The 23,349-nt window shown below is 36.8% G+C and overlaps 1 pseudogene; it reads right to left on the bottom strand.

Annotated features, from left to right (window-relative positions):
• LOC134761093 (uncharacterized) overlaps positions 1-23,349 on the bottom strand; it is a 76,945-nt pseudogene that overhangs the window by 13,582 nt on the left and 40,014 nt on the right.

The raw sequence follows: 23,349 nt of genomic DNA on the forward strand, positions 1-23,349 counted from the left end.
ATTTCACAAACCCTTAGTGGATTTCATTTGCCATTGGAAAAATAATGACTACAAATGACAGAAAGAACACACTGACTCTATTCATTTACTAAGAATTTGAGAAATTTTCTGTGCACAGATTTTGTCCATAAGTAAGGTGATCATATAAAGTATCCTCCAATTTCAGATCTTTTTACTGTAAACAAGCACAAAACAGGACTGTTCCATAATCTAATGAAATTCTTCCTTAACTAAGCAAAGTCAAGAGTCAAAGCAGAGGAAGTCACAAGTAGAGTCACAGCAGTTGTTTATCCTTCTCCCTTGCTTTTATGTTTTGTTTCTTGTGTTCAAAGTAGTAGGATAATAGAGAGTTTAGGGATACTTGACATTTAGTAGATGCCACTAACCTATGCCTTCTACTAGCTCAGATAAAAAGAGGAAAAAACATTGATTTTAACAAAATAGTTCAAATCAAGCCTAACATAAAAAGTGTCAACCAAATCTAAACTGGAAAAAGCCACACTTTTCACTAAAATAATGTGCAAAGAAGCACTGTGTCACTGGGTTATGGTGCTTTACACAAAGATATATATATGATATACACAAGTATATGTCACATATATACACACATACACATGTATGCATACGCATGTGCACACATACATAGAGAGTTTCAGTGGACTATCATATATACATATGTATATATATATACGTGATATATGATTCCAGCTTTTCTAATTCTATTTTTTAATTACATATATGTATGATGTCCCATTGAAACTGAAGAATTTGCAAGTCACATAGAAACTATCTTCATGAATAATTATGGAACAAAAAAGTGACCAAGCAATTTAATTTTATCTTATTTCTCAAGCTTCTGGTTTGACTGTTACTCATTTTCCTAATTCCTTATATAAATCTTCCATACTTATTTATTATTTTGTTAATATAAAGTAGGTTTAAATTTTTTACATATATTTATTTTTATTATACTTTAAGTTCTAGGGTACATGTGCACAATGTGCAGGTTTGTTACATATGTATACATGTGCCATGTTGGTTTGCTGCACCCGTTAACTCGTCATTTACATTAGGTATATCTCCTAATGCTATCCCTCCCCCCTCCCCCCACCCCATGATGGGCCCCGGTGTGTGATGTTCCCCTTCCTGTGTCCAAGTGTTCTCGTTGTTCAGTTCCCACCTATGAATTTTAAGCCACTTTATTTGGTTATTAAACATTTCACAGGAATTAGTTTGAACACAGTAGGGTACATCATCATCCTCTCTCCCACAAGACCATTTAACTTTGTGTTTCTACCTAAATGTTTTCAAAAAGTACTAAAATCTTTAATATTGGACTTTTCTAATTTGAATGTAATTTAAATGGAACTTAAAGTGAAAAAAAAATCTATTTAGTAGAAAATAATCAAAACCAAAACCAAACATATATTTTAGGAAATGGTATAACTACTCATCAAATAGGCAATTTAGACCTTTAAATTCAGCACTTTTAGTCAAAATAAGAGAGATGTAAAATGAGTTTCAGAAGAATGTTCTGGAAAAATTAGAGTTTTAAAAACTAAAGCACCTCATATATAACATGAAGTAGTAAATAAAATGAGCATTCAGTCACTCTACTGCTTTTCTTTACTGTGAAAGCAATGATTTTCAGGTGTCTTTCATATTTGATGAGACCAGATTGAGGTATGAATTTATTACATATACCTCATGGTTACAACTATTTAAACGTTTTCTTTAAACAACAGTAAAGAAAACTGGTGAATTATATCACTTCCATAATGGGGTAAAGTTTTACCATATATGTATGTATTTACACTACACATTAGCATATAAACACTTCCAAAAAATATTCCCACTTACAGCCTTTTTGCATAAGAAATAAAGATGATTTAGTAATTCATTGTGCATACCTTAAACATTTTAAAAGTTAGTATGCTCAAGTTCACAATTAAACATTTCTGGTTCATTTCTATTCTCATGGTGTAAATTATCATCCTGAGAGATGTAATATCTGTCACTTTACTCTGCACAGTGGCTACTCTTTTAATAATTAAAAAGTATTGAATAATGTGATTTTTTGTAGAACAAGATAATCTATTGGAGGAAAATAATAAATATCTGAGGGGTAAGGATTACAGAAAATTACGTACCTTATTTTGTAGTACCTATTATAAAATAGAGTAGAATTGAATAAGTTTTTCTCTCATACTTTTTCAGATACAATGGATCCTAGAAATAGGGACTTGTCCTCATTTTGTATAAAAGGGTGCAATAACTTTGCATTACGAATCTCTATCATAAATAATTTTTAAAAATCAGTGTGCCTTTCAGAATTTATTCCTAATTTCCTCTTAAATAAATGTTAGTGCTTAAGGAAATTTAAAAGCAAATTATTAAATATTAAAACACTCAAATTAAGGCAGTTCCCCTAAATTTTGGAGAGGAAACTGTAAGTAAATCATAAAACTAATATTAAACCTATTTAGGAATCTTTCCATTTTTATACAAAGCTCCTTTTTTTAAAATAAAAATATGAAGCAAAATTTTTGTTGCTGCTTTTTCTTATATTATTATTATCATACTTTAAGTTTTAGGGTACATGTGCACAACGTGCAGATTAGTTACATATGTATACATGTGCCATGTTGGTGTGCTGCATCCATTAACTCATCATTTAGCATTAGGTATATCTCCTAAAGCTATCCCTCCCCCCTCCTCCCACCCCACAACAGTCCCCAGAGTGTGATGTTCCCCTTCCTGTGACCATGTGTTCTCATTGTTCAGTTCCCACCTATGAGTGAGAATATGCGGTGTTTGGTTTTTTGCTCTTGCGATAGTTTACTGAGAATGATGATTTCCAATTTCATCCATGTCCCTACAAAGGACATGAACTCATCATTTTTTATGGCTGCATAGTATTCCATGGTGTATATGTGCCACATTTTCTTAATCCAGTCTATCATTGTTGGACATTTGGGTTGGTTCCAAGTCTTTGCTATTGTGAATAGTGCCGCAATAAACATACGTGTGCATGTGTCTTTATAGCAGCATGACTTACAGTCCTTTGGGTATATACCTAGTAATGGGATGGCTGGGTCAAATGGTATTTCTAGTTCTAGATCCCTGAGGAATCGCCACACTGACTTCCACAATGGTTGAACTAGTTTACAGTCCCATCAACAGTGTAAAAGTGTTCCTATTTCTCCACACCCTCTCCAGCACCTGTTGTTTCCTGACTTTTTAATGATTGCCATTCTAACTGGTGTGAGATGGTATCTCATTATGGTTTTGATTTGCATTTCTCTGATGGCCAGTGATGGTGAGCATTTTTTCATGTGTTTTTTGGCAGCATAAATGTCTTCTTTTGAGAAGTGTCTGTTCATGTCCTTCACCCACTTTTTGATGGGGTTGTTTGTTTTTTTCTTGTAAATTTGTTGGAGTTCATTGTAGATTCTGGATATTAGCCCTTTGTCAGATGAGTAGGTTGCGAACATTTTCTCCCATTTTGTAGATTGCCTGTTCACTCTGATGGTAGTTTCTTTTGCTGTGCAGAAGCTCTTGAGTTTAATTAGATCCCATTTGTCAATTTTGGCTTTTGTTCCCATTGCTTTTGGTGTTTTAGACATGAAGTCCTTGCCCATGCCTATGTCCTGAATGGTAATGCCTAGGTATTCTTCTAGGGTTTTTATGGTTTTAGGTCTAACGTTTAAGTCTTTAATCCATCTTGAATTAATTTTTGTATAAGGTGTAAGGAAGGGATCCAGTTTCAGCTTTCTACATATGGCTAGGCAGTTTTCCCAGCACCATTTATTAAATAGGGAATCCTTTCTCCATTGCTTGTTTTTCTCAGGTTTGTCAAAGATCAGATAGTTGTAGATATGTGGCGTTATTTCTGAGGGCTCTGTTCTGTTCCATTGATCTGTAACTCTGTTTTGGTACCAGTACCATGCTGTTTTGGTTACTGTAGCCTTGTAATATAGTTTGAAGTCAGGTAGCATGATGCCTCCAGCTTTGTTCTTTTGGCTTAAGATTGACTTGGTGATGCAGCCTCTTTTTTGGTGCCATATGAACTTTGAAGTAGTTTTTTCCAATTCTGTGAAGAAAGTCATTGGTAGCTTGATGGGGATGGCATTGAATCTATAAATTACCTTAGGCAGTATGGCCATTTTCACGATATTGATTCTTCCTACCCATGAGCATGGAATATTCTTCCATTTGTTTGTATCCTCTTTTATTTCATTGAGCAGTCGTTTGTACTTCTCCTTGAAGAGGTCCTTCACGTCCCTTGTAAGTTGGATTCCTAGGTATTTTATTCTCTTTGAAACAATTGTGAATGAGAGTTCACTCATGATTTGGCTCTCTGTTTGTCTGTTATTGGTGTATAAGAATGCTTGTGATTTTTGCACATTGATTTTGTATCCTGAGACTTTTCTGAAGTTGCTTATCAGCTTAAGGAGATTTTGGGCTGAAACAATGGGGTTTTCTAGATATACAATCATATCATGTGCAAACAGGGACAATTTAACTTCCTCTTTTCCTTATTGAATACCCTTTATTTCCTTCTCCTGCCTAATTGCCCTAGCCAGAACTTCCAACACTATGTTGAATAGGAGTAGTGAGAGAGGGCATCCCTGTCTTCTGCCAGTGTTGAAAGGGAATGCTTCCAGTTTTTGCCCATTCAGTATGATATTGGCTGTGGGTTTGTCATAGATAGCTCTTACTATTTTGAGATACGTCCCATCGATACCTAATTTATTGAGAGTTTTTAGCATGAAGCATTGTTGAATTTTGTCAAAGGCCTTTTCTGCATCTATTGAGATAATCATGTAGTTTTTGTCTTTGGTTCTATTTATATGCTGGATTACATTTATTGATTTGTGTATATTGAACCAGCCTTGCATCCCAGGGATGAAGCCCACTTGATCATGGTGGATAAGCTTTTTGATGTGCTGGTGGATTTGGCTTGCCAGTATTTTATTGAGGATTTTTGCATCAATGTTCATCAAGGATATTGGTCTAAAATTCTCTTTTTTGGTTGTGTCTCTGCCTGACTTTGGTATCTGTTAGAAGGAAAACTAACAAACAGAAAGGACATCCACACCAAAACCCCATCTGTACATCACCATCATCAAAGACCAAAAGTAGATAAAACCACAAAGATGGGGAAAAAACAGAGCAGAAAAACTGGAAACTCTAAAAAGCAGAGCGTCTCTCCTCCTCCAAAGGAACGCAGCTCTTCACCAGCAACGGAACAAAGCTGGACGGAGAATGACTTTGAAGAGTTGAGAGAAGAAGGCTTCAGATGATCAAACTACTCCGAGCTACAGGGGGATATTCAAACCAAAGGCAAAGAAGTTGAAAACTTTGAAAAAAATTTAGATGAATGTATAACTAGAATAACCAATACAGAGAAGTGCTTAAAGGAGCTGATGGAGCTGAAAGCCAAGGCTCGAGAACTACGTGAAGAATGCAGAAGCTTCAGGAGCCGATGCGATCAACTGGAAGAAAGGGTATCAGTGATGGAAGATGAAATGAATGAAATGAAGCGAGAAGAGAAGTTTAGAGAAAAAAGAATAAAAAGAAATGAACAAAGCCTCCAAGAAATATGGGACTATGTGAAAAGACCAAATCTATGTCTGATAGGTGTACCTGAAAGTGACGGGGAGAATGGAACCAAGTTGGAAAACACTCTGCAGGATATTATCCAGAACTTCCCCAATCTAGCAAGGAAGGCCGACATTCAGATTCAGGAAATACAGAGAATGCCACAAAGATACTCCTCGAGAAGAGCAACCCCAAGACACATAATTGCCAGATTCACCAAAGTTGAAATGAAGGAAAAAATGTTAATGGCAGCCAGAGAGAAAGGTCGGGTTACCCACAAAGGGAAGCCCATCAGACTAACAGCGGATCTCTCGGCAGAAACTCTACAAGCCAGAAGACAGTGGGGGCCAATATTCAACATTCTTAAAGAAAAGAATTTTCAACTCGGAATTTCATATCCTGCCAAACTAAGCTTCATAAGTGAAGGAGAAATAAAATACTTTACAGACAAGCAAATGCTGAGAGATTTTGTCACCACCAGGCCTGCCCTAAAAGAGCTCCTGAGGGAAGCACTAAGCATGGAAAGGCACAGCCGGTACCAGCCACTGCAAAATCATGCCAAATTGTAAAGACCATCGAGGCTAGGAAGAAACTGCATTAACTAACGAGCAAAATAACCAGCTAACATCATAATGACAGGATCAAATTCACCATCACAGTATTAACTTTAAATGTCAATGGACTAAATGCTCCAATTAAAAGACACAGACTGGCAAATTGGATAAAGAGTCAAGACCCATCAGTGTGCTGTATTCAGGAAACCCATCTCATGTGTAGAGACACACATAGGCTCAAAATAAAAGGATGGAGGAAGATCTACCAAGCAAATGGAAAACAAAAAAAGGCAGGGGTTGCAATCCTAGTCTCTGATAAAACAGACTTTAAATCAACAAAGATCAAAAGAGACAAAGAAGGCCATTACATACTGGTAAAGGAAACAATTCAACAAGAAGAGCTAACTATACTAAATATATATGCACCCAATACAGGAGCACCCAGATTCATAAAGCAAGTCCTGAGTGACCTACAAAGAGACTTAGACTCCCACACAATAATAATGGGAGACTTTAACACCCCACTGTCCACATTAGACAGATCAACGAGACAGAAAGTTAACAAGGATACCCAGGAATTGAACTCAGCTGTGCACCAAGCGGACCTAATAGACATCTACAGAACTCTCCACCCCAAATCAACAGAATATACGTTTTTTTAGCACCACACCACACCTATTCCAAAATTGACCACATAGTTGGAAGTAAAGCTCTCCTCAGCAAATGTAAAAGATCAGACATTATAACAAACTGTTTCTCAGACCACAGTGCAATCAAACTAGAACTCAGGATTAAGAAACTCACTCAAAACCACTCAACTACATGGAAACTGAACAACCTGCTCCTGAATGACTACTGGGTACATAACGAAATGAAGGCAGAAATAAAGATGTTCTTTGAAACCAACGAGAACAAAGACACAACATACTAGAATCTCTGGGACACATTCAAAGCAGTGTGTAGAGGGAAATTTATAGCAGTAAATCCCCACAAGAGAAAGCAGGAAAGATCCAAAATTGACACCCTAACATCACAATTAAAAGAACTAGAAAAGCAAGAGCAAACACATTCAAAAGCTAGAAGAAGGCAAGAAATAACTAAAATCAGAGCAGAACTGAAGGAAATAGAGACACAAAAAACCCTTCAAAAAATTAATGAATCCAGGAGCTGGTTTTTTGAAAGGATCAACAAAATTGATAGACCGCTAGCAAGACTAATAAAGAAGAAAAAAGAGAAGAATCAAATAGACGCAATAAAAAATGCTAAAGGGGATATCATCACCGATCCCACAGAAATACAAACTACCATCAGAGAATACTACAAACACCTCTATGCAAATAAACTAGAAAATCTAGAAGAAATGGATAAATTCCTTGACACATACACCCTCCCAAGACTAAACCAGGAAGAAGTTGAATCTCTGAATAGACCAATAACAGGCTCTGAAATTGTGGCAATAATCAATCGCTTACCAACCAAAAAGAGTCCAGGACCAGATGGATTCACAGCCGAATTCTACCAGAGGTACAAGGAGGAACTGGTACCATTCCTTCTGAAACTATTCCAATCAATAGAAAAAGGGAATCCTCCCTAACTTGTTTTATGCTTTTGTAATAGAATAATTGTTTTAAAATGCTGGCCAAATATTAATTTGGAGAGAAAAAAAAAGTAATACTGAGTCACAGGTAATTTAGCTTATAAAGTCTTTCTTTCTACTGTAGTTCAATAACGATACATTTTCACTTTAAAAACGTGCCATAAAACTTTATAACAGGAAAAATCAGTAACTCCTATTTCTAATAAGACAGATTTTTAAAATATCATGAGCCTAATAAAAAGCTATATTCTAACAATTCTTTAGGAAAAAAAGTGTTTATATCAACATTTATTCAGCTTAAATACAAAAGCCTAAGTATCCATCAGTACCCATATACTAAAACTAGTATTTTATTTTATTACGTATTATGAAAGTATATTTTTATACACATCATGAAAATAATAATTAAAATATAATATTATAATTTAAAACATACACTGAGACCTATTTCAAAACTTATGAAATTGGCATCATAGGTGAACAAGGGTACTGGAACATTTATATTTTTACTTTTGTATTCATATACCTAGCTTTAAAATGTGTTGTCTTCTTGTCCTAATTTTTAGCCAGTTACATTAAATCAAACAGAGAAGATATTAAGATGGAAATTATAAGATTTTTCTTAACCATTAAAAAGCAATAGTTTTGTCTCTTGAGGCTTTTTAAAATTACCCCCAGAAAAATGATCATCTTAGCAATGGAAATTATTTTCTAAGATAACAGAAATTTCAGATATGTCACTGTGAGATTTATAATTTGAATAAGTTTGTATATTGCTAATATCATTTATAAATCTTTGTTTACTATTTGCAAAAAACTTTTCAGAATAGTTCGTGGCTAGCTTAACCTGTGATAAAAATCAGATGACTAAGAAATATTAAAGATTCACTATCTTTATCTTAATTCTGAATGATGTAAATATCATTCCCATAGATAGAATTATTTTTTATTCACATCCTTTTTATATTTTTAGTAAGTATAGGCCATTTATTTTTAAAAAGTAACAGCCTGTGGTACTGAAGTTTCCATGGAAGTTGAAGAAAGTTGTAGACCAGAACAATTGCAGTTGACAAACTGTCCCACCAGGAACAATTAGAAAAGTTGTATCTAAATCCCAAATCACTAATTTAAAGATATTAAAGTTCTACTGGAAGAAGGAGAACAAATGAGTCTAAAAATTTTTTAAAGCAGAGATAGAAGCTGACAATTTTAAGCTATTTTCTCACTGGGACATTTGCAGATTCTTATAATAGTCTAGAATCAGAATAGTGGCTATACTTAGGCCTAAGCCCAAAAAACTATAAATGGATTATGGATCTAAATGTAAAGTCAAATAAACTTCTAGAAAAATCTAGCTAAATAGCTTCATAATCTTGGATTAGGCAACACTTTCTCAACAAATTCCCAAACAATAATAAGACAAAAGGAAAAATAAATAATAATAATAATGTATAATACATTGAAATTTATATTTCCTAAAATATAAACATATTTCTATTTCACAAGATGAAATTTAGAAAGAAAAGCAAACAATGGGGTGAGTAGAGTTTTTTTGTATTACAAAAAAAATCCATTGTATAGATAAATAAGAGAAAAGAAGATATCTACTATGAACATTGCAAAACACATGTGAAATATGCTAAACTTTATAAAAACCAACCAGAATGCCTGAAGCAAAAAAAACAAACAAAGCAAAACAATACAAATGAACTAACAATACATCTTGGCAAGGATAGGAAGCAGCCAGAATCCTGATGCACTCCTGATGAGAGTGTAAATTGTTAAAATCCCTCTTGAAAATTGTTTGGTAGCATTTACTAAAGCTGAGTACGCACATTCCCTATTATCTAGCAATTGAATTTTTATGCATATACCTACACAAAATCCATACAAATGTGTACCAAAAATTGTAAATAATTATTTCCATAATAGCACTTGCAAAACATTGGAAAGAACTCAACTGTTCATGAGTAACAGGATATATTGTGGTATATTCACAAAATACAACACAAGAAACAATACAAATTAAACTACCACCAACACATCACAGAGATAATGTTGAGAAAAACAACAGCAGCAACAGAAAACCAACAAAAACAACAAATCAATAAGGCAGCAGCCATGCAAATTACATCAATGTGATTCTATTTATTTCTACTTATTTACATATAGAAGTAGATCTATTTAATTGATATGTTAGAAGTAAGGATCATGGTTATCCTTAGAGGAGATACGATGGAAAGGGTTACAAGGGATTTTCTGGGAGTGCTAGTAATATCCTGTTTCTTGATCTGGACAATAGTTACAATGTGTGTGCATACTTTATGAAACTTTATCAAGCTGTGTACATGTGATTTTGGCATCTTTTGGTGTGTATGTTATACTTCAAAAGGGTTTACAAGAAATAACTACTTTTATCATGTGTTTATTTCTTGCAAATAAACACACAGACACAGAAACACACACACACTACATCTAACAATATATAGCCTGTAGATAGCATTCTTAATAATTTTAAATAGTTGCAGATGATGCACTAAGGAAATGCTGAACACTCCCTCCCAGAAAGAATGCTCATGCTTCTTTTATCACTTCAGCAAGTGAACAATTTTATTTGGTATGATAACAGGCGATGCAGATATAAAAGTGAAAGGGAAGTGAGAATGTTGACACTCAAAATTTCTACCGTGTTACATGGACAAAAGTTCATTTGGAATACAGATATTTGTCTAACTTGGTGGTTATCTAAGTGTGTCCCCAGGCCAGCAGCTTCAGCATAAGTGTACTACTCCCAGACCTACTGAAACCTGAAAACTAAGCTCTGGGTGTGGATCCCAAGCATCTGTGTTATAACAAGAAATTTTGAGGCATGCTTACTGACTTTTAAGATCCAGCGATATGAAATAAAATGACAGGGACACTACTTGTCCTTTTCCTTTTCCTTTTTCTTTTTTTTTTTTTTTCCATTTAACACATACTCAGGCACATTGTTGGTTATCAGTGAATAGTCATTGAATGGATAATGTTTGTATTAAATGGTGCATAATTGTTGAATTGCATTTAGTTAATTGTATCCTACATGGAGAAATGGGACTCACACAATTTGAATAATTTTCATGTTTTAAAATTTTACTTTGATAATCATGTACCTACATGAGTAAAGGAATGGAAAGAGAAAAAATCTAATTTTGGGGGGCATTTGAGTAGCACATTCTCATAGAGATCCTGATGCAATTCCTGACATTTGTAAAAGAACTCCTGATGGGACTTACAAATCATGGATCGTTGATTTGGACACGGATAAAATAAAAGTGAAAAAAAAAATTCAGTTACTCAAACTCTGACTTGTGAGGGAGTAAATATGTATTAAGAAATAAACTTTAAAAACCATTCTATTATAATGAAAAGTTAAAAATGTCACAAAATATAGAATATCTTACAACCATCAATTAAAGCAAAATACCTAAGGTTATAGCAGAGAACCAAGCTAGTAAAATCAGTGAGAAGTGATCAGTTTACATACATATCAATGCCTAGCACTATGCAGTTTATAAATAACTTCAGATGTTGCATCAGTCTCACAGAATAGAGGAACAAGCAAAGGTTAAATGATCTAATGTATCATACTTCATGAATACAGGAAAGTTTCATGAGCACCAAGAAATGTTATCAATGAAATGTTTTTTATTGTGTTGTCTGGGTCCCAGATCATTAAGCAGCTGTTTAGGTACAAACTTTGCAATTAAATACATCAGAATTAGTATGTGGCTAGAGAATCCCACTTAGTAGTTGGATGTTAATCAGAATTTTGGTTCACTGTTATCAAATTACACATTTTTGTAAAAATATTTTAATTCTCTTTCACACACCGTGGATGATGATTTGTACTCAACACAAAATAGAAGTGAACATATTTAATGACATCTGAGGGAAAGAAAAATATTTAATAAAGTAACTTTTCATAATTCTATTTATTTAAACAAAGAAGACACCTATTAGGTGGTGCTTACTTTTTCCTACCAATCACTTCACATGTTAGTTAATGTTATAGAAATGCAAAAAGATACCTATACAGAGAGATTTTAGTTTGTGTACCTGTATCATTTAATAAGTTATCATTGCAAGATAAAACAATTACTATAGTTAATCAGTTGATTGGTCAGTTGGTCTATCTACCTATTCACAGTTTAGTCGTAAAAATGCAAAAGTTTAAACCCAAATCTTAAGGTTTTCTATGCTGAAATTGTTTCCTATTTATTAATAAAGTTATGTTTCTATTTTTTTTCAAGTAAATTATACTTCAAATATTATCTCCATGATTTTTGTAATATGTAACTTCTGGTTAGGTCCTGGCTCTTTTGGGTAATCTATTAATAGCCTATATTTAAAAAATTATGAGAATTATCAGCATTAGCCACAAGTGTTAGGAGTTTAAGATTGTGTTTGAAGGATTAATTTGTATTATTTTAAAATGTGAAATAGCCTTAACTTCCATATTTTCATCCTCAGAGACCCTTTCTTGCATTATTAACGGAATATCCTAATCTGTTCTCCTCTTCTTTGTTGTAATAGAATTTGAGGTTGTTGCCTTGGAAGCCAAAACTACTCTTTTAAGGGAGAGTATTCTCCTAATAGTAGGATGATTTATACAAAGTTGCTATATTGTAGATCAAAACTTATTGAACGTGATTATTTCCTATCATTCAGCCTAATGATAAGCATGATAGTTATCAATTAAATTGATAGCAGTTTAACACATTTTTTAAGAACATGCAGTATGTGTTAAGAATTGTGTTAAATATTAAGAATACAATGTGTTTTTTTTTTAAAGGAAAAGTATCTTCTATTAAGTAGAGGACATGGTTCTATAAACAAAGTTCTCATTCTAAAATATTTTATTTTTGTTTTTAATATTTTAATAACTCCATATGTGTTCAGAGCTAGTACAAACCAAGAAAAAGATAATTTGTACTCAAATCAGAAAAGCCTGCATGAGGGGCATAGAAAAACAAATCTAATGTGACTGTGTGGTCCAGGCTCAGGTGTGATTCTCCACATGCCACTCTAACATGCCCAGAAATCTTTCACTGCCAATTATTGACATTGTTTTACAATATAATTTTTTATTTATCTTTCTATTGACACTTCTACCTCAAAATATAGATACAAAAAGCCTCCTTAAACTTGATGTTCAATCTTTGCTTATTTTATTATCTTCCCATTACAACCAAAGTACATCGGGGGTATTCTATATTATTTTTACTTTTACCATCTTCAAAATACAATATTAAGCATACAAAAATGAGTATATAAAACCTATATATGTATTATAAACATGATGGCAAATGTACAATTGTAAATTCATCTCATAACTCAAGAGCCATAACTTCACTGGTATTTTCTACAATGTGCTCCTTTCAAATCCTTCACCTTTGCCTTCCCTGCAGGTATAACCTCTATCTAGAATTATTAGTTGTCATTGTTTTGATTTTTAAAATTAGTTTTTATTGTAGTTATGTGCTTCCTTAAATATTATATTGTTTAATTTTATTGTTTGGGGGTTTGTTAAAATTTTATTATATTTTGGATGATCTTCTAAGGCTGGTTGTATTAGTCCATTTTCATGCTGCTAATAAAGACATACTTGAGACTGGGCAATTTACAAAAAATACCATTAATTAGATTTACAGTTCCACGTGGCTGGCGAAGCCTCACAGTCATGGTGGAATGCAAGGAGGATCAAGTCCCATCTTACACTGATGGCAGGAGACAAAGACAGAATGAGGAAGACACAATAGTGGAAACCCCTGATAAAACCATCAGATCTCATGAGACTTATTCACTACCGTGAGAATAGTATCGGAGAAACTGCCCCCATGATTCAATTATTTCCCACCGGGTCCCTCCCACAACACAAGAAAATTATGGGGGTACAGTTCAAGATGAGATTTGGGTGAGAACACAGCCAAACCATATCATTCTACCCCTGGCCCCTACCAAATCTAATGTCCTCACATTTCAAAACCAATCATACCTTCCCAAAGTCCCCCAAAGAGGAACAAGGAGAGCTAGTCAGAGTTCAAAAACTGAAGAAATTGCAGTCTCATGTCCAAGGGCAGGAAGCATCCAGCACTGGAGAAAGATGTAGGCTTGGAGGCTAGGCTAGTCTCTCTTTTACATTTTTCTGCCTGCTTATATTCTAGCTGTGCTGGCAGCTGAGTAGATTGTGCCCACCCAGATTAAGCATGGGTCTACCTTTCCCAGTCCACTGACTCAAATGTTAATCTCCTTTGGCAACACCCTCAAAGACACACCCAGGATCAATATTTTGTATCCTTCATTTCAATCAAGTTGACACTCAGTATTAACCATCACAAGTTCATTCCTTGTCAACTTGAACCCATATACATCTCCTGAGGTCATAAACAATTTTCCAGTATGGACAATAATAAAGTGAAAATTATGCCTAACATTATATAACTATTCTTCATACAACTGGAAATGCACCAATCCCAACCCAAATACTATTACATAAAGTTAACAGTACTTAAATGCTGATATGAAGTCAATAAATCTATGAATCATGATAAAGGAGAAAGAACATAAAAGGAAGATATTTTCTTATTTCAAGTATATGCATGCACAAACATATTTTTAACAAAAGAGTGAGGGGCTGGGCATAGTGGCTCACACCTGCAATCCTAGAACTTTGGGAGGCCAATGCAAGTGGATTGCCTGAGCTTAGGAGTTTGAGACCAGCCTGGGCAACACAGTGAAACCCCATCTCTACTAAAATACAAAAAATTAGCGGGTCGTGGTGTCGTGTGCCTGTAGTCCCAGTTACTTGGGAGACTGAGGCAGGAGAATTGCTTGAACCTGGGAGGCGGAGGTTGCAGTGAGCCAAGGTCACACCACTGCATTCCAGCCTGCGCGACAGAGTGAGACTCCGTTTCCAGAAAAAAAAAGAAGGAGGAAATAGTCATGACAAGTATAGTCCTCATTTCTGCAGCTGGTCAAGTGGTCATAGCTGGTATTGATGACTATCTTCTTCAACTACCCATTCTGTATTCCCTTTCCTTCAGCAAGCATCTCAGGAGGTCATGGTTTTTTCCCTGGTGGAGTGACCCAAACCTTCATTCCTGAAGGGTCTGAGTCATTTTTAGTCCTGCCTGGATTGGGCTGTTGTAGTTTCCCATTGACCTTAATCATAGGGCATGGTAATACCAAGAGATGCCTTAATGGATCTCCTGTATTCCATGCATACTCTTCTCCACCTCCTTTGTGGAGTAGTAGAGTGATTTCATCTTGATAGTCTCGGTCAATCACCTCAGCCAACACTGTAACTCCCTTCTTAGCCTGTTGACTTAAAGCTAAGAGGAGCCCAAGATGTCCAGGTAGCAGTCTGAACTTCCAGTTTAATGGAATCATTGTTGTGTTTCCTGGTAGCAGCATTCCTCCCTCTGGAACTAATAACTCTAGGTCAGCAAAACATAATGTTGAGGGAGCACGAAACAAAAATTTTGCTAGTGGATCACTAGTGGTAACGGTAAGTGGTGCCACTTTCACTTCCACCCCTTGATTCCTGGACCCGTGAATCCTGGCTATGGGAGAAACAGTGCCATATATTGGATGCTGATTCAGCCCACACACAGCCTTCTTTGCCCTAGTCCTGCAAAGTATTGTCACCTAGTTGTCACTGTAATTGTGACTTCAAAAGGCCTTTCCACCATTCTATCAATCTAGCTGCTCCATGATTATGGGGAACATGGTAAGACCAGTGAATTCCATGAGTATGAGCCCACTGCCACACTTCTTTAGCCATAAAGTGAGCGCCTTGGTCAGAGACAATGTTGTTTGGAATACCATGAGAGTGGATAAGGCATTCCATGAGTCGATGGATGGTAGTCTTGGTAGAAGCTTTGCGTGCAGAATAGAAAACCCCATATCTGGAATAAGTGTCTATTCCAGTGAGGACAAACCTCTGCCCTTTCCATGATGGAAGAGGTCCAATATAATCAACCTGCTACCAGGTAGCTGGCTGATCACCCTGAGGAAGGGTGCCATATGGAGGGCTCAGTATTGGTCTCTGCTGCTGGCAAATTGGGAACTTGGCAGTGGACATAGCCAGGTCATCCTTGATGAATGGAGGTCGTTGTTACTGAGTCCATGCAGAGCCTCCATCCCTGCCACCGTAGACACTTTGTTCATGGGCCCATTGGGTGATGTCAGGGAGTGGCTGAAGAAAGAGGCTGAACAGTATCCGCAGAATGAGTCATCCTACCCATTTGATGATTAAAATTCTCCTCTGCTGGGGTCAGCCTTTGGTCAGCACTCACATGGGACACAAATGTCTTGACAGTTTTTGACCACTCACAGAGTTCCAGCCACATACCTCTTCCCCAAATTTTGTTGTCACCAATTTTTGAATCATGCTTCTTCCAAGTCCCTGCCCATCCAGGAAACCATTGGCTACAGCCAATGAATCAGTATGCAATCACACACCTGGCCATTTCTCTTTCCATGAAAATGCAAAGCCAGGTGCACTGATTGAAGTTCTGCTCACTGGGGAGATTTCCCTTCACTGTTGTCTTTCAGGGGTGTCCTAAAAAGGGGCTATAGTGCTGCAACTGTCCACTTTTGGGTGGTGCCTGCATATGGTGCAGAACCATCTGTAAACCAGGCCCTAGTCTCCTCTTCCTGTCAGTTGATCATAGGGAACTCCCCCTGAGTCCATCGGTGCATGCTGGGGGAGAGAAGGCAGGGAGGCAGGAGTGGAGACCATGGGCATTGGAGCCACTTCCTCATAAAACTTACTTGTGCTTTCAGGACCTGCTTGAGCTCAATCACATGCATACCACTTCCGTTTGATGATGGAATGCTACTGTGAATGACCCACTTTATGGCTAGATGGGCCAGAAGGCACCCAGTTCATGATAGTCAGTTCAGGTCACATGGTGACTTGATGACCCATAATCAAAATGTCAGTTTCCACCAAAGCCCAGTAACAGGCCAAGAGCTGTCTCTCAAAAGGAGAGTAGTTATCTGCAGAAGATGGCAGGACCTTGCTCTAAAATCCTGGAGGCCTCCTCTGTGGCTCTCCTGTGGGGGCCTGCCAAAGGCTCCAAACATCATCCCCATCTGCCACTGACACCTCAAGCACCATTGGATCTGCTGGGTCATATGGCTCAAGTGGCAGAGCAGCTTGCACAGCAGGCTGGACCTGTTGCAGAGCCTTCTGTTCTAGAACACACTAAAAACTGGCAGCCTTTTGGGTCACTCGATAAATGGGCCAGAGTAACACACGCAAATGAGGAATGTGTTGCCTCCAAAACCCAAATAGGCCTACTTGACGTTGTGTCTCTTTCTTGGTTGTTGTGGGGCCAAATGCAGCCACTTATCATTTACCTTAGAAGGAATATCTTGACAGACCCCACACCACTGGAACCCTAAAAATTTTACTGAGGCAGAAGGTCCCTGAATTTTAGTCGGATTTATTTTCCATCCTCTAGCATGCAAATGTCTCACCAATAAGTCCAGTGAGTTTGCTACTTCTTGCTCACTGGATCCAATCAGCGTAATTTCATCAATGTAATGGACCATTGTGATATCTTCTGGAGGCAAAAAGTGATCAAGTTTTCTCCAAATAAAATTATGACACAAAACTGGAGAGTTGATATACCTCCTGAAGTAGGACAGGAAAGGTATATAGCTGGCCTTGCCAGCTGAAGGAAAATTGCTTCTGGTGGGCCTTATGGACAGGAATGGAGTAAAAGGCATTTGCCAAGTCAATGGCTGCCTACTAGGTACCAGGAAATGTGTAAATTTGCTGCAGCAATGAAACCACATCTGGTACAGCAGCTGCAATTGGAGTCGCCACTTGGTTAGGCTTATGATAATCCACTGTCATTTTCTATGACCTATCTGTCTTCTGCACAGGGCAAATGGGAGAGTTGAATGGGGATGTGGTAGGAATCACCACCTTTGCGTCTTTCAAGTCCTTGACGGTGGCACTAGTATCTGCAATCTCTCCAGCAATGCGATATTGTTTTTGATTTACTATTTTTCTGGGCAAAGGCAGCTCTAATGGCTTCCATTTGGCCTTTCTCATCATAGTAGCCCTCACCTTACCAGTCAGGGAGCCAATATGGAGGTTCTGCCAGCTGCTAAGTATGTCCATGCCAACTACGCATTCTGACACTGGGGAAATGACCACAGAATGAGTCCAGGGATCCACTGGACACATTGTAAGTTGGATCTGTGCTAAAACTCCAATAATTACCTGACCTATATAAGCTTCCACTTTAACTGGAGGACCACAGTGACATTTTGTGTCCCCTGGAATCAACGGCAGCTCAAACCCAGTGTCCAGCAGTCCTGAAATGGCTGATCATTTCCCTTTCCCCAATACAGAGTTACCTCAATAAAAGGCCAAAGGTCTCCTTGGGGAAGGATGGGAGAAAGGTTCGTGGCATAAACTGTTGGTAATGTAGTGGGGTCCTTCCTCAAGGGGACCTGGCATCCCCTTAATTCAGGGGGTTCTGTGTCTGTAAGCTAGCTCACATCTGGAAATTGATTGAGGGGCTTTGATTCTGTTTTCATAATTCAAAGTAATGTTTTGCCCATTCAACCTAGAAGTTTTCTGCTTATATAAATAAGTAGGAACACAGTAGGCTTCCTATCAATTTCACTTCTAGGAAAACTGTGATTAATTAGCCAATGCCAGAGCTCTACAGGAGTCAGGCTATTCTGATTGCCACTTTGCCTCTGCTGTCTATTACGGTAGCTATGCTCACCATGTCTTTAAAGGTTGAGTGCCATCACTTGGCCCCTGCCACTTTGGGATCCAATTATTCCCATTGTATTTAAATTAGTTGAGTGACTGTGGTTGCCACTGTTAGGTCTGACATACAGAGAAGGGCAATTACAGGGCTCTTCAAAGATGCAGGTGCTGCCTTCACAAGTCATTTTGCAAGGCATTGGTCAAGCGTATATTTTCTGGATCCTCCCAGCTGGGATGAGTAGGTCTAAAGTGATTAATCCACTCCACCATCCCAATGTCCCTAATAAATTTATATATGGGAGTTTATTAAGTATTAACTCACATGATCACAAGGTCCCACAATAGGCTGTCTGCAGTCTGAGGAGCAAGAAGAGTCAGTCTGAGTTCTAAAACTGAAGAACTTGGAGACCAATGTTCAAGGTCAGGAAGCCATCCAACATGGGAGAAAGGTGTACGCTGGGAGGCTAGGCCAGTCTCACTTTTTACATTTTTCTGACTGCTTATATTCTAGCCATGCTGGCATCTGATTAGATTGTGCCCACCCAGATTAAGGTGGGTCTGCCTTTCCCAGCTCACTGACTCAAATGTTAATCTCTTTTGGCAACACCTTCACAGAAACACCCAGGATTAATAGGTTATATCATTGAATCCAATCAAGTTGACACTCAGTATTAGCCATCACACTGGTTATTTACTCACCATTTTATATTTTAAATGAACCTCTGTTTTGTGAGCGACTGTTGTTTATTTGTGTTCACTGATCTATAGCATTCCATTGTGTAAATATTTCAAAATTTCTTTGTTGATTTGATAAATAATTGGCATATTTTTTATCTTTATCATTTTTAAAACAAATAATGCAGTCCTTGGGCATTCTTGTACATCTGTTCTGTTAGGATATGTATAAGAACTTCTCTGAGATGTATGCTTAGGAACAAAATTAATGCATCATATTTAAGCCTTCAACTTTACTATCCAATTCAATTTGGGATCCAAAGTCATTATCAGTGCTATCCTTGAGAAACTGTGACTTAGATGTCCCTAGAAGGCTTTATTAATGAAGTAAGACTGGGTTACTCATTCCTTCTCTCTCTTTCTCTCTCTCTCTGTCTATCTCTTAATTTTTAGATATGTCCTCATCTACCTATTTGAAAAATCATAGGGATTTTTAAATATAAGAAAAATAGAGGTTTAGGTATGGGTATACATTTTGGTATTATTTATATTTTAGTGTTATGAGCATACATTTGTTAATTTAAATCAAGGAGTGAATTAGAACAAAAGGTAGATCTCAAAGATGCTATTACTTGGGTATAAAGATGTTTTATTTACTCTTAACTTTCAGTAAAGACCACTGCTTTATATGGCTTTATATCAAAGAGATGGTACCATAGTTGCTTGCCAGGTATCTATTTTACATCCATTCAAACATGCACAGATGGAAAAATAAATAAATATAGTTGATTAAATGGCAATTACTTATTTAAAAACAATAAAAACATCCTTGAGCAAATTTATAAAGAATCTCTTCCTTCTGGCTGCTACACTTTAGTGGTAAGAATCACATCTAAAAAAATTAACATAGTTTTCAGTAAACTATGTACTTTGTTAGAAAACATAAGTTCTAAAGATAATAAATTGACATGACACGGTGAAGGGAATTGAGAGTGTAGGGGATGAAGTTTGGTTGGAATATTAGAGAGTCATTGTCACCTTGAAAAGATAGCATTTGAGCAAAGGCTTGAAAAGGTGCAGCTTCTGGTTGCTCCAGCTAAAGGGATCAAGAAGGAAGTGATTTGTCTGAGGATCTCCAAGGAGATTTTATGGCTAGAGTAAAAGTAAGATGAGATGCGGGACAGGCTTGGTCCTACAACACTCATCTTTTTTTCTTTTAGTATTTATTAATGTTTTCATGTTATTACCATCATAAATACAGTGTGATTATTGTTATTTTTTGCTTTCTGCTCTAAGTTCTGGGTTTTTATTATTGTCTTCCTTGCTCTAGTTACATAAAATGCATTTATTCAATTAAAAAATTCTAGAAATACAGAATCTGATCTTACAGTGGTTATATTTGGCATTCTGTCTAGTGACATATATACTCATTTTTTTCAAAAATTACTGAAACTAGGTGGAAACATTTAAAGTTAGATGCTGGATTATAAACTTAAAAGTAGAAATGCATCCATTTAAATGACTCTTTAGCCTCTCCCACTATTCACATAGAGAATCTAACAGCATTGAGAGTTCGGGATGTGGAAGTACCTTTGGAGACTGTTTTTCTCTAGGGCTTACGGATTGTGCTGTGAGTCTCAGAGGGGATGAGAACCAGAGAGAGGCAGCAGTCTAATAGAACTTTAAATAAGAAAAATGATGGTCTGAAGAAACCAAGTGGAGCTCTTCATTTGTGTTCCTCTGCACTTTAGCAGACATCTTAAATTATTGTCTGATTTACAACTGAGACAGAGTGAGAGATGGGTGGGGTAGTTTAACAAAGCAGAAAAAGTTGGCTTTTTGGCTATTTTGCCTTTCCACAGTTTTTGGGCAAGGTATTGATAGCATTTTTTTTTTTCTTTTTTTGGTCATGAGTCAACCCATGAAAGATATTCAAATATGTGTTACTTTAGATTTTGCGCAGGCTGAGGAACTAGATCTCAGCAGAGAGAAGTGGAAAATATTCCTGGGAACTGAGAATAAATGAATATCTAGCAGGCATTTCCTCTCTACAGGACATTGCAGATGGGAGGTCTTCAGTACTGGAGAACTTTTCTCAAGATAACATGTTAGACTTAGCTATCTGCCAAGTTCAGGCTTGTCTGAATGCATCATGGTAGTATTTCTGAAGTAAGATCTTTCTCAACTTCCTTTATTCTGTTGACCTAAAGAAATAAGTTGAGGATAAAATATAATTTTAAAGAGTTTACTTGAGCCAAAGTGAGGAAAGCTGCCTAGGATATACTTCCTAGTTGCCTTGGGGAGTGCTCAATTGAGCCTTTGTTAGAAGCAAGTTTTTAAAGGCAAATGGGAATAAGGAGGTGGCTGATGCAGAGTTATTCGACAGCAATTATCATTGGCATACATAAATAAATAACATTGATTAGTAATTGACCATACATTGTTGAAATATAGAATATGAGTTATGGTGTTTGGTATATGGCATTGTAGAGCTACTGGATATCAGTCACTCTAGAGCCAACATAGCAAATGGCATCAAAGGGTAATTGTTTGGCCTAAGGGAGGAGAGAGATTTGACTGCTGTCACATTTCACTGTCTCTCTCTGGACCTGATAATTTAAAGGGGCTTGAATTCCTCAGATAAAAAGCTTATCTCCTTTCTCACTTTGCACCGCTATTCCCTAACTCCAATTTCAAAATGGCCAGAAGCAGCTGTTACTTTTCTATGGAGGAGAAGAAGTATTACGTAGAGGAAAGGAAGAGAAATCTGATCATAACTACACTTTCTTTTACTTTAAAAAAATATATATATATATTTATTATACTTTAAGTTCTAGGGTACATGTGCACAACGTGCAGGTTTGTTACATATGTATACATGTGCCATGTTGGTGTGCTGCACCCATTAACTCGTCATTTACATTAGGTATATCTCCTAATGCTATCCCTCCCCCCTCCCCACGCCCCACGACAGGCCTCAGTGTGTGATGTTCCCCTTCCTGTGTCCAAGTGTTCTCATTGTTCAATTCCCACCTATGAGTGAGAACATGTAGTGTTTGGTTTTTTGTCCTTGCGATAGTTTGCTGAGAATGATGGTTTCCAGCTTCATCCATGTCCCTACAAAGGACATGAACTCATCATTTTTTATGGCTGCATAGTATTCCATGGTGTATATGTGCCACATTTTCTTAATCCAGTCTATCATTGATGGACATTTGGGTTGGTTCCAAGTCTTTGCTATTGTGAATAGTGCCGCAATAAACATACGTGTGCATGTGTTTTTATAGCAGCATGATTTATAATCCTTTGGGTATATACCCAGTAATGGGATGGCTGAGTCAAATGGTATTTCTAGTTCTAGATCCCTGAGGAATCACCACACTGTCTTCCAAAATGGTTGAACTAGTTTACAGTCCCACCAACAGTGTAAAAGTGTTCCTGTTTCTCCACATCCTCTCCAGCACCTGTTGTTTCCTGACTTTTTAATGATCGCCATTCTAACTGGTGTGAGATGTTATCTCATTGTGGTTTTGATTTGCATTTGTCTGATGGCCAGTGATGATGAGCATTTTTTCATGTGTCTGTTGGCTGCATAAATGTCTTCTTTTGAGAAGTGTCTGTTCATATCCTTTGCCCACTTGTTGATGGGATTGTTTTTTTTTTTTTCCTGTAAATTTGTTTGAGTTCTTTGTAGATTCTGGATATTCGCCCCTTGTCAGATGAGTAGATTGCAAAAATTTTCTCCCATTCTGTAGGCTGCCTGTTCACTCTGATGGTAGTTTCTTTTGCTGTGCAGAAGCGCTTTCATTTAATTAGATCCTATTTGTCAATTTTGGCTTTTGTTGCCATTGCTTTTGGTGTTTTAGACATGAAGTCCTTGCCCATGCCTATGTCCTGGATGGTATTGCCTAGGTTTTCTTCTAGGGGTTTTATGGTTTTAGGTCTAATATTTAAGTCTTTAATCCATCTTGAATTAATTTTTGTATAAGGTGTAAGGAAGGGATCCAATTTCAGCTTTCTACATATGGCTAGCCAGTTTTCCCAGCACCATTTGTTAAATAGGGAATCCTTTCCCCATTTCTTGTTTTTGTCAGGATTGTCAAAGATCAGATAGTTGTAGATGTGTGGTAGTATTTCTG

This window comes from Pongo abelii, chromosome 2 (genome assembly GCF_028885655.2).
Source record: "Pongo abelii isolate AG06213 chromosome 2, NHGRI_mPonAbe1-v2.0_pri, whole genome shotgun sequence".
NCBI lineage: Eukaryota > Metazoa > Chordata > Mammalia > Primates > Hominidae > Pongo > Pongo abelii.